Genomic DNA, 12,869 nt, shown 5'->3' on the forward strand with positions numbered 1-12,869 from the left:
TTATAGAATACAAACATTTAATTTCTATGATTGTTTTTATCCCCYGAGGCTGGTTGCATTTTTGCCCTCTACGTGGTGCCTATTGAAGATGCTCAGGTCATATTTTCCCCAAGGTCAGCAGATTGGGCAACTGGAAGCTTCAGAGTGTGTTTGACCAGAACAATGAAATAAGCAATTTAGCAACAAAACTGGACACTCTTTAATAGTTTAAAGTATTGTCATAATGAAACATCTTTTATYAGTTAGGTCTTGATGTAAATTAGCAATGACTAACTGATATGACTTAGAGCACTAAATAAACAAACAAAAAAAMCCAGATYTTGTCCCARCTAGAGGTTTATCTGATTGCCAGAATTAGGTGGATAATCATAAGAGGCATGATTTCCTTGGGGCTTTGTTGTTGCTTTTATCTTTTTGCTATAAGCATTTTGGAAGAAAATAGATCTTCTTAACCATATAACCTTGGCTTGAGCTACATCTCAAAAGAATTGTATTAGAGAGGCTGGCATGTTTTTCAGTCTACAAACTACCCTCATACCCCTTAGGTTAACCAGCTGCAGTGYTTCCTCTCACGTAGCATGTTGTCTGTTTATCTCTAAATTTTCGAAAGTACATAATTTTATAGATAGATACATCTTGAACATACCTTGTGAAAGCTGATAGCAAAYTGCTGATAGGGAGGTCAGCCATCCCAGGCATTTTTATATGCCCTGTTCTCCTGTAAAGGTCAGTTTACTCCTGGTTTGAAAACAGAAAGGTTGCTAGAGGGCACAGTTTWTAGAATCATAGAGTCGTGGAATGGTTGTGGTTGGAGGGAACATATAAACCGAATGCTGATGAGACACAGAGCATTGTATTCTGGCACAGAAGATTTCTATAATTTTTCTCTTAGTATAATCTTAATTGGCTATTTTAGGACCACAAGATGAAAATTAATAGTTTGTGTTTTTCCTTATCAAATCCATACTATGAGACAACACAAGATAATTAAGATGTACAAGAGGATTTAAAAAAAAATTAAAGGAATTATGTCAGGGCTGGCAGGCTTAAAAATTAAGCATACCTGCTTGGCTGTTGTAAGCAATTGTGTTTCCTTGCCCCAATGGTTTGACTGCTAGCAACATTCTTTGTAAACCAGTGAAGTGCAGAAACATTGTGAATATTTTGTCAGTGTCTCTCTGCCTTTAAAATTTATAGAGGGTGGCTGTAATTGTAAATCCTTACAGTATTAATTTAGATAAGGTATAATTTAAATAACTGACTCCTTATACACAACTTGAAAATTAAGCTTTTCATTTAAATCTTGTGAATCAGTCTTTTATGATAGGTTGGGTACATAGGCTGTCTCCTATGGGGTTTTCCATGTCCTGGCTCCAGGACACATGGGGACACAGGTTCTGTTAGCTTTAGCTCATTCCAGCAAAAAGCCAAAGCAAAGAGTGGCCACTAATGAGCTCTAGATTCTCATACACAGTCAGGRGAATGAGCCCCACAGCAAGCACAGGACCTGCTCTTTACTAGGGAGCCACTAACAGATCTATATTCAATCTAGCACATCCCAATCAAACATGTCGCTATCTCAAATCATCCTCAGCCTACACTGGGCACCAAAAAGGATTTAATCCCGGCCAGTAACCAAGGCCAACGCAGCCACTCACCCACTACCAGGACTGGTGAGAGAAGCAAAAAGGTAAAAGCTAAAAACTCATGGGTTGAGTTAAAGACAGTTTAACAGGGAAAGCAAAAGCAGTGTACACAAGCAAAGCAAAGCAAGGGCTTAGTTCACAGCTTCCATGGGCAGGGACTGTTCAGTCATCTCCAGGAGAGCAGGGTCCCATCCCGTGGAACAGTCACCTGGGAAGACAAACTCCATCACTGCAAATGCTTCCCCCTTCTTTCTTCTTCCCCTCACATTGTATACTGAGCAAGATGTCATGTGCTCTGGAATATCCCTTTGGTCACCTCTCCTGGCTGTGTCTCCTCCCAGCCTCCCAAGGACCCGAAACTTCCTCACCACCATGGCAGTATGAAYGGCAGAAAAGGCCTTGGCTCTGTGCAAGCCCTGCTCAGCAATAACAAAAGCATTTCTCTGTTATCAACCCTGTGTTCAGCACAAATCYAAACAGCCCCATAYCTTTYCCACTGTGAAGAAAGGCAACTCCACCCCTGAAGARCTCTACTCTAGCTATTAACAGTTGTCCTGAAGCTGAAGTTGATGTTTTGTAACAAACATTCAGCTTCAGCCTGTTCCTGACAGAATAGCATACACCACTAATGCCACATTCTGGTGGTGGAAGGTACTGCCAAGGCTGAATGAAAGCCACTGATCCTTTGTCAAACCYTCCCAAAGCAAATGAATTCACCAGTATTCTGCCAAACCTGCAGAAAGGAGGTGATGCAGTGTTTGCAGGGTGGAGACCTGTGTCTGCTGAGCTTCCTTCAAAACTACTGTCATAAGAGCCTTGATCCCGTTTTTCTGAGTAATAYCTGAACTGTCCTGGTTTAACTAATCCCAACAAGACTTCCTGGTCAGGCAGCCCAGCTGGCTTTCTGGGACAGGAGAAATGTGTTTCTGAAGTCCTCTTCCCTAGGCCCAGCACGAGCAGCTCACATCCCACAGGAGCTGCYRTGCTCAGGATGTGCRGGAGCAGCTCCACCATGCCTCKTCCAATGCTGCATCCAACCCCTGGGGASAAAAGATGCAACAGATGCCAGGCAYTAATGGATTTRTATCTTGATCTGACTCCAAAATAAAATATAGGTAGGAGAAATTCATCTGTACATAATACTACAGAGCGAGACAAACTTCTCCCGGCATGCTAGGACATCTGCTTCCTCCTGTCAAGAAAYCCTCTGTTTTAAACCAAACCACAAGGCTTTGTTTTAAACTACAKCAAAGTCTGTGTTGATTTCACCAAGGAAACACCCCATCTGTGTTCAACCAGATGCTCCCACACTTTACACTTGCCCCTTACTCTTTAGTGCCAATGTATAGAGATTTAGTTTTCATACTCTGACCCTTGTAATGGCAATTTGTGGAAGACACACCCACTTTATCAGTGTGATATTGCCTGTTAAAGAAAGTGCATGTACTGAGCACATTTATCTGTTTGACACAAACTCTGAAATGCCATTTTCAAGACGTCTGTATCAACCACTGGTATAGATTAATCAGGTGCTGGCTAAAGCAAGCCAACAATTAAAGCWGTCAGAAAAAATATATTTGAAATAGATAAAATCATAAATAGGCAAATACATAATTGAAGAACACATCCCATTGCCTTGAAAGACATTGATGACTTCCAAATAGAGGATAGAAATTTGTGTCACTTTTAAGGCACTAAGCATTATTGTGCTAACAGCCCATTAAATTGCATCATCATCATTTGTGCTACTACAAGAAACATAAGTGTACCTTAGATATGAAAGCTGTTTTGTAAAACTTGTGTCTGACAGCCTATAAGCCTTCTTTTTTGTAGTTATTTCTTCATTGGTAGGGGAACTCTAGAGGTTTGGTTGGAAAAAAGTTGCATTAACAAGTTGATCATGTGAGGTTTCCATATGAAGTTTTTAGAGCACCCTCAAACCTTCGTGCTATTGAAACACAACAGCTCTGCCAATAGTTAATGAAAAGTAAGTACTTCTTATGCACATTAAATTTGGCTTCCTCCTGATTTGATAGTCCATTCAGTAAAAAAAAAAAAAAAAAAAAGTAAGTACTTCTTATGCACATTAAATTTGGCTTCCTCCTGATTTGACAGTCCATTCAGTAAAAAAAAAAAAAAAAAAAAAGCTAAAAACACCAGCAGTTTGGCCAGCAACACCACAATTCCTGGCCTTTGCCTCTTCTGGTTCTCACTGGTAGGAAAAAGCTGTTAATCTATAGCCTTCCCCAGTGCTATGGGTAATTTGTAAAAGGAGGTTAATTGAGCATTTCTCAGAATAAATCAGAGTGCTAACTGAGTTTCAGCATACACACTGCATAGATGACTTCTCCAAGCCCCRTGTGGGGCTATTTTCTGTAATCTGCAATTGTTTCAGGCTGTTGCATTATGGATTCAGGTTTGTGCTTCCATAGCCTCCTCACATCATCCCATGGTCTTTCAATGTCACAGCTTTTGTAATGAAAACAAAATCTATTGCATAACTTGGTGACAAAGAATTGATTCAGCTGAAACCCTCAAAATCACAAAGAAATCTTGGAATATTAWGTTCAAAAGAATCCCCTCTGTCATGGCCATGCTTTAGGTGAGGTTTTGATCTAATTATGTATATGTAGCTAATAGAAAGTGTGGGRAAAACATCAGTTTTAAAATAATAACACCAAAGCATTGAAGAAAGCTGYTCAATAGTTTCTTTATCGGGGCAATCAATTGAATCTTGCCCTGATTAAGAGAGATACAGCAAGACCTAACTTTACAGTCTGTATCAAARCAGATTTCACAGGATTAGCCTGGGCTGTACTTCAGATGCAATGCTGATGTCCCTCTGGACAGATTATTTATCACAACCTATTAYAGCTGATTCATGAGTACTGAATGCTAAGGATGCTGCAAAGCTAATAATGATAGCTATGACTCCTAGTTTACCATCACTGCTCTGCAAGCATGTAATTCATTTCAGGAAGGTGAGAAAGCTATTAAAAAGTAACATAATGTGACTCATTCTGTCAGGCAGTATAAATAGTGTAGGAAAATCAGAGCTTGTGAGCATCTCTCCTGGTTTTGGATGTCTCTGGAGGGTAGTTCTCTTTCCCTCCTGGGTGGGTGSGTATCCTGCTTCCCATTCTTTAGTTACCTATAAGAAAAAACATGATTACCTRAAAGAGAAACTACCTGTTATTTTCTTAGTCATGTAAGGTTTTTGTTCTTTCCAAAGAATATTTTAATATTTCATAGCAAAGATACTAAAATGGAAAGGTGTTTCACTACTAAAATACCATGCCTGCCTCTTCTGCTAAGGGCTTAGTCACAGGAACAGAAAAGAGGGCTAAATCCCTCATATAATACTGAGAATTAATGTTTTACCCAAATACAGGTGTATGTGCAAGTTTTTATGTGTCATTTGCTCTGAAACTGCAATCTACTTAGATTACAATTAAAAGGTAGAAAWGCTGCCTTTGTAAAGCATGCAGAAGTGGATAACAGATGTCCTGCTGGTGTTRACAAGATCTGCCAGTCATGCTCAACAGTCCCAAACTGTTGGGACTTTCTTTCCTATCCTTTGTCATGCATTGTGGCCCATACTGTACTTCTCAATGGGAAACAGCTCTCAAAATATTTTTCTTTTCTACATTAGTCCACATTTTAGGGCAAAGTAGAAAATCATGACTAACCCAGCTCTGGACACAGTAGCATTAAAGCACAGTTTCAATTTCCATTAGAGGAAACATTTTGAGATTGCAAGAAGGCAAAAAGAATATTGAGTATGTGAGTCAAGGGTAATAAATACCTCTGTGATCCTACCTGAAACCGTAATTTTTGTGAACCCCAAAGTCCAGTGTTGTCACAAGGAATAATAAGGATTTATGGAAGGATATATCCCTGTCGAAGCCTCTTTTGCCTTAAGCCTGGCAAAAGGCCAACGTTGCCCCATTCCCGTGCAGTCTTCTAAATTCTGAGTTCAAAACTCCTACTCACTTGCTCAAAATCTTGCAAATGGATTACAGAAATAGTAAAAAAATTAATGCACATAGGCTCCATTGTGTCCCATACTCCTTAGCTGTAAATCAGCCCCAGGCTGTCCTCCTCCATTCACAGATCACAGAAAGATAAATTTCCCTTCCCATTTTAAATAGGTTTTGTCAGTGCTTTGAGAATGCAAATAGTAGTCAGACAGAAGGAGAAGAAATGATGGTAGATGATAACATTCTGTCATAAAATGTGTGAAATTAAATTTAAATTAATTTTAGTATATTCATTTCAGGTAAAATAATTATTTCCAGCAGTTAAAAAAAATCTTCAACATTTCAGACACAATAGTTATTAAATCTTTTCAGAAATTACCAGTAGACTTCTGAAGCTATAAGGGGCCTTTACCTCAGAAAGTATATTCAGTCTGAAATAGAACCTGTAAATGGATTTTTCTTATCATCCTTGAAGAAGTGTAAACTTAATCTAGTTGCTGGTTCTTTATCTCAATTCCTTTTTAATTGACATTCTGCTTAAACTAATGAAAAACCACCCTCTCTGAAGTCACTGCGGCACTTACCTTATCCTGGCCTTGTCAGGAATGAGTGACAGAAAGGTGAATCTTAAAACGCTGATAGTTCGAAATCTTCCTGTTAATCCAAAGTCACTAAAATCTTAGAACTCTTCAGACTGAACATATAGCTATTATTCTTTGTAACCAACTTCAAGAGGATTTGAAATGGTAGATAACATGATTCAATAAGACCTTGGTACACTCTTAAAACCTCATTTAAAAAGACTCATTGGCTTATTAGATATTGTGATTTATTCCAGAAAATGCTTTCAAATATAAGAGGGGGAAAAAAAAACCCCACACAAAATAAGTTCTATATTTGAAATATAATCTTTCCTACCTTCCTGTAATTCAAGCTGCCAATTTCTCTTCAATACAGCTGTTAGAGCCCACATGCAGCAGATTAAATCCTGACTGAGCGGAAGCAAGGCTGAGTCAAACAAGCCCAACCTACAGCTGATCTCTCTCTGCTCCTTAACYTATGGCAAATGTACTTTTCCTGGACAGAGATGCGGTTTGGTGGCACAGGGCATCATATCTGTCAGAAGCACATCACTGTTTATGTACCACATCATTACTGCACAAGATCATCAGGTTGGAGGAATATTTCCAATGGAASAGGCTGGGGTAGAAAGAAGAGTGATCCCTTCTAATGATAGCCAAAGGGGTTGTTGGAAGAAATACTTCTATTTTTCAAAMTTTTGGGGCAAAAAGGAAGCAAAAAAAAAAAAACTTGGTTTAAGTTCCTACACTAAGATTTCAATTGGGGGGAAAAAGGTACATTTTATGTTGTAATGTAGCCATTCTTTAACGAATCCTAGTCATCATTTAACTCAATATGTTCACCATTGTCAATAAATTAAATACTAGCTGAGCAGAAGATTAACRTTCTTATTTTCTTTAAAGTTCTAGGAGTGTTTACATGCATTTATGTTTTTTATATGAATATTTTGCTTTTCAAGCCATCATGGGGGAATTTTTTACTGTAATTATTTGAGCTACAATTATCAATGTACTTCTTGGAAAACAGGGCTGTAATTCATTCCTGTCAGAAACAGATGGCTGAGAAAATGAAAGCAAAAACAGCAGTGAAAGACAAGGCCACCTGGGTCCATCAAGCTGATGAGAAAAGCCTGTGAAYCTAATGCCAGTGGTACCTGGAGCCAACACAAGTTGGCTTTCAAAACAGCAGCAAGGAATCAGTCAATAATAAAGAGAGGAAAATATTTTTTTTTAAAAAAAAAAGAAAGCCCCTATGAAGCTGTGGGAGAAGCAGCAAACCGTTCTGGGAATTTTAGACTGCCTACAAAACCGCATGAATTCACAGGGAAATTGGCTGATCAGGACTTGTTACTGCTCCTCTTCCTGCTTACAGAGATGACATGTAGCACGATGCTGAAGGGTATATATGCTTAGCAACCCACAGAGACTTGAATCCTTCTGCTGCACTTAGCAAAACCCACAAGGATTCCCATATTTCACATGCAAACGATAGCTCTGTGAGACTTAAAGGTACAGTACTTTTGAAAGATGTGGAGGTACAATTATAAACCACAATATGAATTATGGTGAAACAAATGCCTCGTTCAAATAGCAGTGCTAGTCATGGGTTGCAGTAGCAGTTATCTGCAACTGCAGCCACTTTGAGCTTTTGGGTTTTATTTAAAAAGCTTAATTGGAATTTTTATTACTCCCAATTAAGCTTTTTAATTAAAAAGAAAGTTAAAAGAGGCTGGAGGCAAGTATARCTGAAACTCCTATCTGCATAGACTCTGAAGGGGAAAAAAAGGAGTTTTCTAAAATTGCAACTGTCAGCCAGATGCAGCTTTCAGTTTCAGCTTACTGCTGATCCCATTTACCTTGCCAGTGGCATGCTGCAAATGCAGATACACAMGTCTGCTTGGGAAAACAGGCTTTCAGCTTTAAATAGCACTATAAGACTATAAATCCTGTTTCATTCCTGCAAAGGACTCATCACATGAGTGAAAAATATTACTTACTCCCCCATCTCCACTTTTTTCATTTCATTAGCTGTTTGAGTCTGGTAGGTATTTTCCTTTTCTGAGAGCAGGGTAGATTCACCACAAAATTAATTTAATGACATTCCAGTAGATATTGGGCTACCCTCAAATTTCTCTCCAGACTTCCACCTGTAGAGACAGAACTGAGAACATGTTCATAAAACAGGGGCCCTCCTGACCCTTCCTTATAGAGCCAAGCCAATAGTTTAGACCCCAGATTTTCCTTCAAACTCAGTTTTTCMATTCAAATTTTCCATTAAAACTCTTTATCATTTAAAGAAGACATGASAACTATTATGGAGACATCTGCAATACTCAGCTGTCAAAGCAGCATATGGGTAACATTCTCATATCACAACAAATGAAATTTAAAAAAATAATTAATATATTGGACCAAATATTTAAAAAATAGTATAATTCATTATTGCACATTAMATTCTCCACTTTTTGGAAGCAAAGATACTTCATATTTGGCTCTATTTGAGGTTTGTTCAGGGAGTAGGATCGTATTCTATCTCTTTGGTTTAGCCCTTGGAGTTTACTCTATTGTTCCTAGAGAATATCTGATGAAAATATTTTCTGCATATACCCAATGACAAAGAATTATTTTTACTTTAATATATATTTTATTAAAATACAACAGTTAGACAGTAGGTTGTTGGTAAACTGATTTTTGAAGTTTAAGTGTAGATATATATTATCCCAGATATGAACCTCGACAGAGCTCATTTTTACTATACATTTGCTTTAAGTAATAATCTTACTGTAAATTACTCTTAGAGAATAGATGTGTTTTTCACAGGGCTTAGAGGAYAAAGTCCTAGAAGGAAATGAAGATTAGTATTGTGCACTTTTTTTTTTCTTTTTAGCATGGCTAAAGAGCAAAAAGTGAAGAGATTACCCAGCCCACAAGCTGAAACATTTCTCTCAAGAGAAAGAGGTGCTTAATTCCATGGGAAATTAAGGATTCAAGAAAGATTGATTTCCTCCTTGTTATTGTAGCTAAAGCTATGCTTTGAGTGAAGACTAGAGGTGAAGTGCATGGCTAAACATGGACTGTTTTTCTTAGAATGACATAAAACAAMGATTGAGGGATATTCGGTGGCTTAGATAAAGTCCAGACAGTGTTTTGATATTTTGAATAGAAATTATACRTCATGCTGGATAACTCTTGAAACAGATAATAGAATCATTTAAAAACATCAGTCTAAGAACTTTTATGTTTTCTGTGTCCTTTATCTTTTCACCTCTTCAATATTTAATTCAGAATATTTGTGTTTGTTTGCACATCAAGATCATTACCAAACAGATTACTAAGGGAATATCCTTCACAGTTATTCATAGTCTGAGCACCAGAGATTAAATATACCGCGTAGTTTAAAAATATGAGGGCAAATCTTATTTACTTTAAAGTCCAACGATTAACACCATATAACACAGATATCAAAAGCTTTGTACTGAGAATATGCTACTTTTTTTTTTCTCTTTGATTTCTTAAGCCAAAATGTCTGTAGACTGTCAGCACAAACAGCTCTTTCTAGCCAGGGAGCAGCCATGTTAGAAAAGGCACCACTAGTATGTCCCACACGATGGATAATGATGATATTATTGATAAAGATGATGGTGAATTTTGTAGGCTACTTTCCCCCAGCTCCCCATGGAAGCCATGAGAGAAAGCACCATCTCTAAGCATGGCTCTCCACTCTCTCTTGCTCACACATGTAAGGTCCTGGGGGAAGAAAAGAGGAGAGTTTGGTCCCACCTCCCAAGCATAAATTAGTGTAGGTGATGTGTAGGATGAGAGAAAAGAAGCTCGGCTACTGGTCTGCACCCAGGATAGTCATCCAAACCGTGTTTGACCCAGGAGCTGTACAGTCATAATAYTGACTATAACTCAGGAGAGACTATAATATTGCAATTTACATTAAATGGTCTAACTATGATTCCAAACTTCATAAAGATGCCAGTCATTTTATAGATCCTAATCTTTTAAAAAAGAGGCCAACACATTGCATTGTTTCTCCTTTATTTGGTGCCTCATTAAAAAGATTTAAAAAAAAAAACAAAAAACAAACTGCTGTCAATATTGCAAATACATTTACTCAGATTCTTTGTTCAGCCTAGGACATTTTTTCATATTTATGAATATGATTTTATGTATTTTATCATTAATATGTCTCTGAGATATGGAATGAAAAAAATTAAATATTAATTATTGAATAACTTTTAGCAAGGATTACAATGAGTGTTTCCATATACAAATGCGGTTATGGTAGGGTTTGGGGGTTTTTTTGCAAAATATTACTATTAATTATCCAGAATTTGCTGAGGTCATACTGATAAGATGGGGACAAAGTGTTCAAGGCCAATTTCATTTGTTTCAAATGGTTTTTGTCATCTGATATATACTAGAAAATGTCTTTAGCAAGAGAGAAACCAAGGCACATAAATCAGGTATAAATCTAAGTTACTGGCTTTATTGTAAGAATTACATCATTTTCTCTGAGAGACTTGGTAAAATTTCTTCTTTGAGTTAGYTCTCCTGAGATGTGTGATATCAGCTGTGGCAGTACTACCAGCACAGCTCCAGCACCATTCCAGAGGGGCTGGAAAGGTGCTCGTTTCTCCAGCCAAAGTAGCTTGGCTCTGATCTAAATACATGACTTTGGATAACATTCAGGATGTGYCCTCAATACAGTGAAGGGAGAGAGAAAAAACAACACAACAGAAAACCCAAAACACCCTATTTAAATGAGTCTACATTTTTCCTTTCTTCTTAGGAGGTTGGCTATAAATCTCTGCCTTACTTAATCTTTCCATCAGTCAATCTCAGTCAGGGAAGTCAGGGCACTTAAGAGCTGCTTGGTTCCGAGCAATTACCTGAACAAAAGACTGTCTGGGATTGGACTAACTCTTGGTTCATCTTTATTCAGCAGCTCTTTCAAATCATGAAAGGGGACACCTGGAAAGTACAAGGGAAGAGGTGCAGAAACAGGACCAATTGAAAGAGAAAAAATATACTGTAAATGTGCACCACAAGAAAAAAGGGTAGAGATGTATATTTATTGTGGGACCAAAGAAAACGTTTAGGTGAGAATGTAGAAGCTGTAGGGAAAAAAAAATAATTTAAGAAGGCTTCTCTGCTTCAGTAGAGCAGCTTTGAGTAAATTTCAGTAAATTTTGCTAAAAATAAGAAGACAGTGAACATTTCAACCACAAATAAACAAAGACTCTTTCGGGCTATCTGAAATCCAGAATTAACTGCTATTATAAATCATGATAGGAACTTAATTTTTGGTCTATCACGCAGCACTCCTGGTCAATAAGCTGTTTATTAAACTGTGGAACATCTTCCCCCCTCCACCACTTTGAAAAGCCTCTGACTCACCCTGATGTGATGTGGAAAATATTCCAAGATAAACTCAGAAAATTTTRTGTGATGAGAAAATTCACTCTAGTTGAAGCTGAGCCCTGAAACAAACTGTATTTACACACACTGAGTTTAGTGCTCCACTAAGRAAAACTCCAGTGGGCAGTGGCCTTGTTTTAAATTATTTTGTTAAGGACTAAAAGACCATCATTTTTACCAATATTCTCAGATAGAAATTTTTTTAAGTGGAAACTTCTCCACTTCATTATATGACTATAGACAATTTCATGCAGCAATGAACTTAGGGAAACATTTTATGCAAAGATTCATAAAATTTACCATTAGATCACCTAATCTAAATATTTAAATAACTCATAGATGCTGTTTCAATTATGTTGAGCTTCAGCATCATTTCTCTCCTGCATTTTTCTTTAGGTCGAATCACTTTTTATTACTTTCAGAACTACATTCAAAGTTCCTAAATTTGTTAGTGGMCTCATGATGTGCAGCAACTGGAAGCCTTAAGCACAGCCTCAGCCTCTAGCCCAGCAGAAGATGGAGCCAGAGTTCATACTCCTTTGCCAGCTAGCACATGGTCTTCCCAGAAGGAGATTTGGAATGGGTGTCTCAGAAGTTACAACCATGCAAATTTGAATTACCAGCTTTTTGGACTTACTATGTAAAACATTTGCTAAAGTTAACCTTGTACTGAAAAGCAAGAGCTTTTACTTCTTCCACATAGCTTCAGGCTGCCTCTCTGTTCTGGGGATTAAGACCCTTATATGAGGCCAATCGCCACCTCTCTTGTTCTTGTAACTCTTTGATGATGCCACCTAAATACATTTYAACYCTACAGWWSWWMWAWWAWMAAAAARTCATTGAGTTCCACAAAAATGAGGCTGCAGAGTCCTCTCATGTTGTTTTGAAAGTRTCTGTGTTTATAAAATGAATAAATACTTGTTGAAAGCTAAAAAGATTTCTGCTGACTGTTGTTACTTTGATACCATTCTTAAAGCCTCCTTAATTGAGGAGACCACAATGGACSAAAGCTGCTCTTAGCTGATATGTATGCCCATCAGCATGGAGGGTGTTTAGTTATCTCTTTGTAGTATTATGGCACTTTCTAATGCAGTTTAAGGGTCCTGTTTGCACAATAATGTGCACATTCTTTTTCCTGACTCCCTTTTAATCTTTCACAAAAATAAAACCATAAAGCGTCTGTGCAGATCTGCTGATACTTTGAGAACCTTGGGTTTTCAAAAACCCTGATTTAA

Source organism: Malurus melanocephalus, unplaced genomic scaffold (assembly GCF_030028575.1).
Source record: "Malurus melanocephalus ecotype Western Australia unplaced genomic scaffold, MMel_1.1 scaffold_119, whole genome shotgun sequence".
NCBI lineage: Eukaryota > Metazoa > Chordata > Aves > Passeriformes > Maluridae > Malurus > Malurus melanocephalus.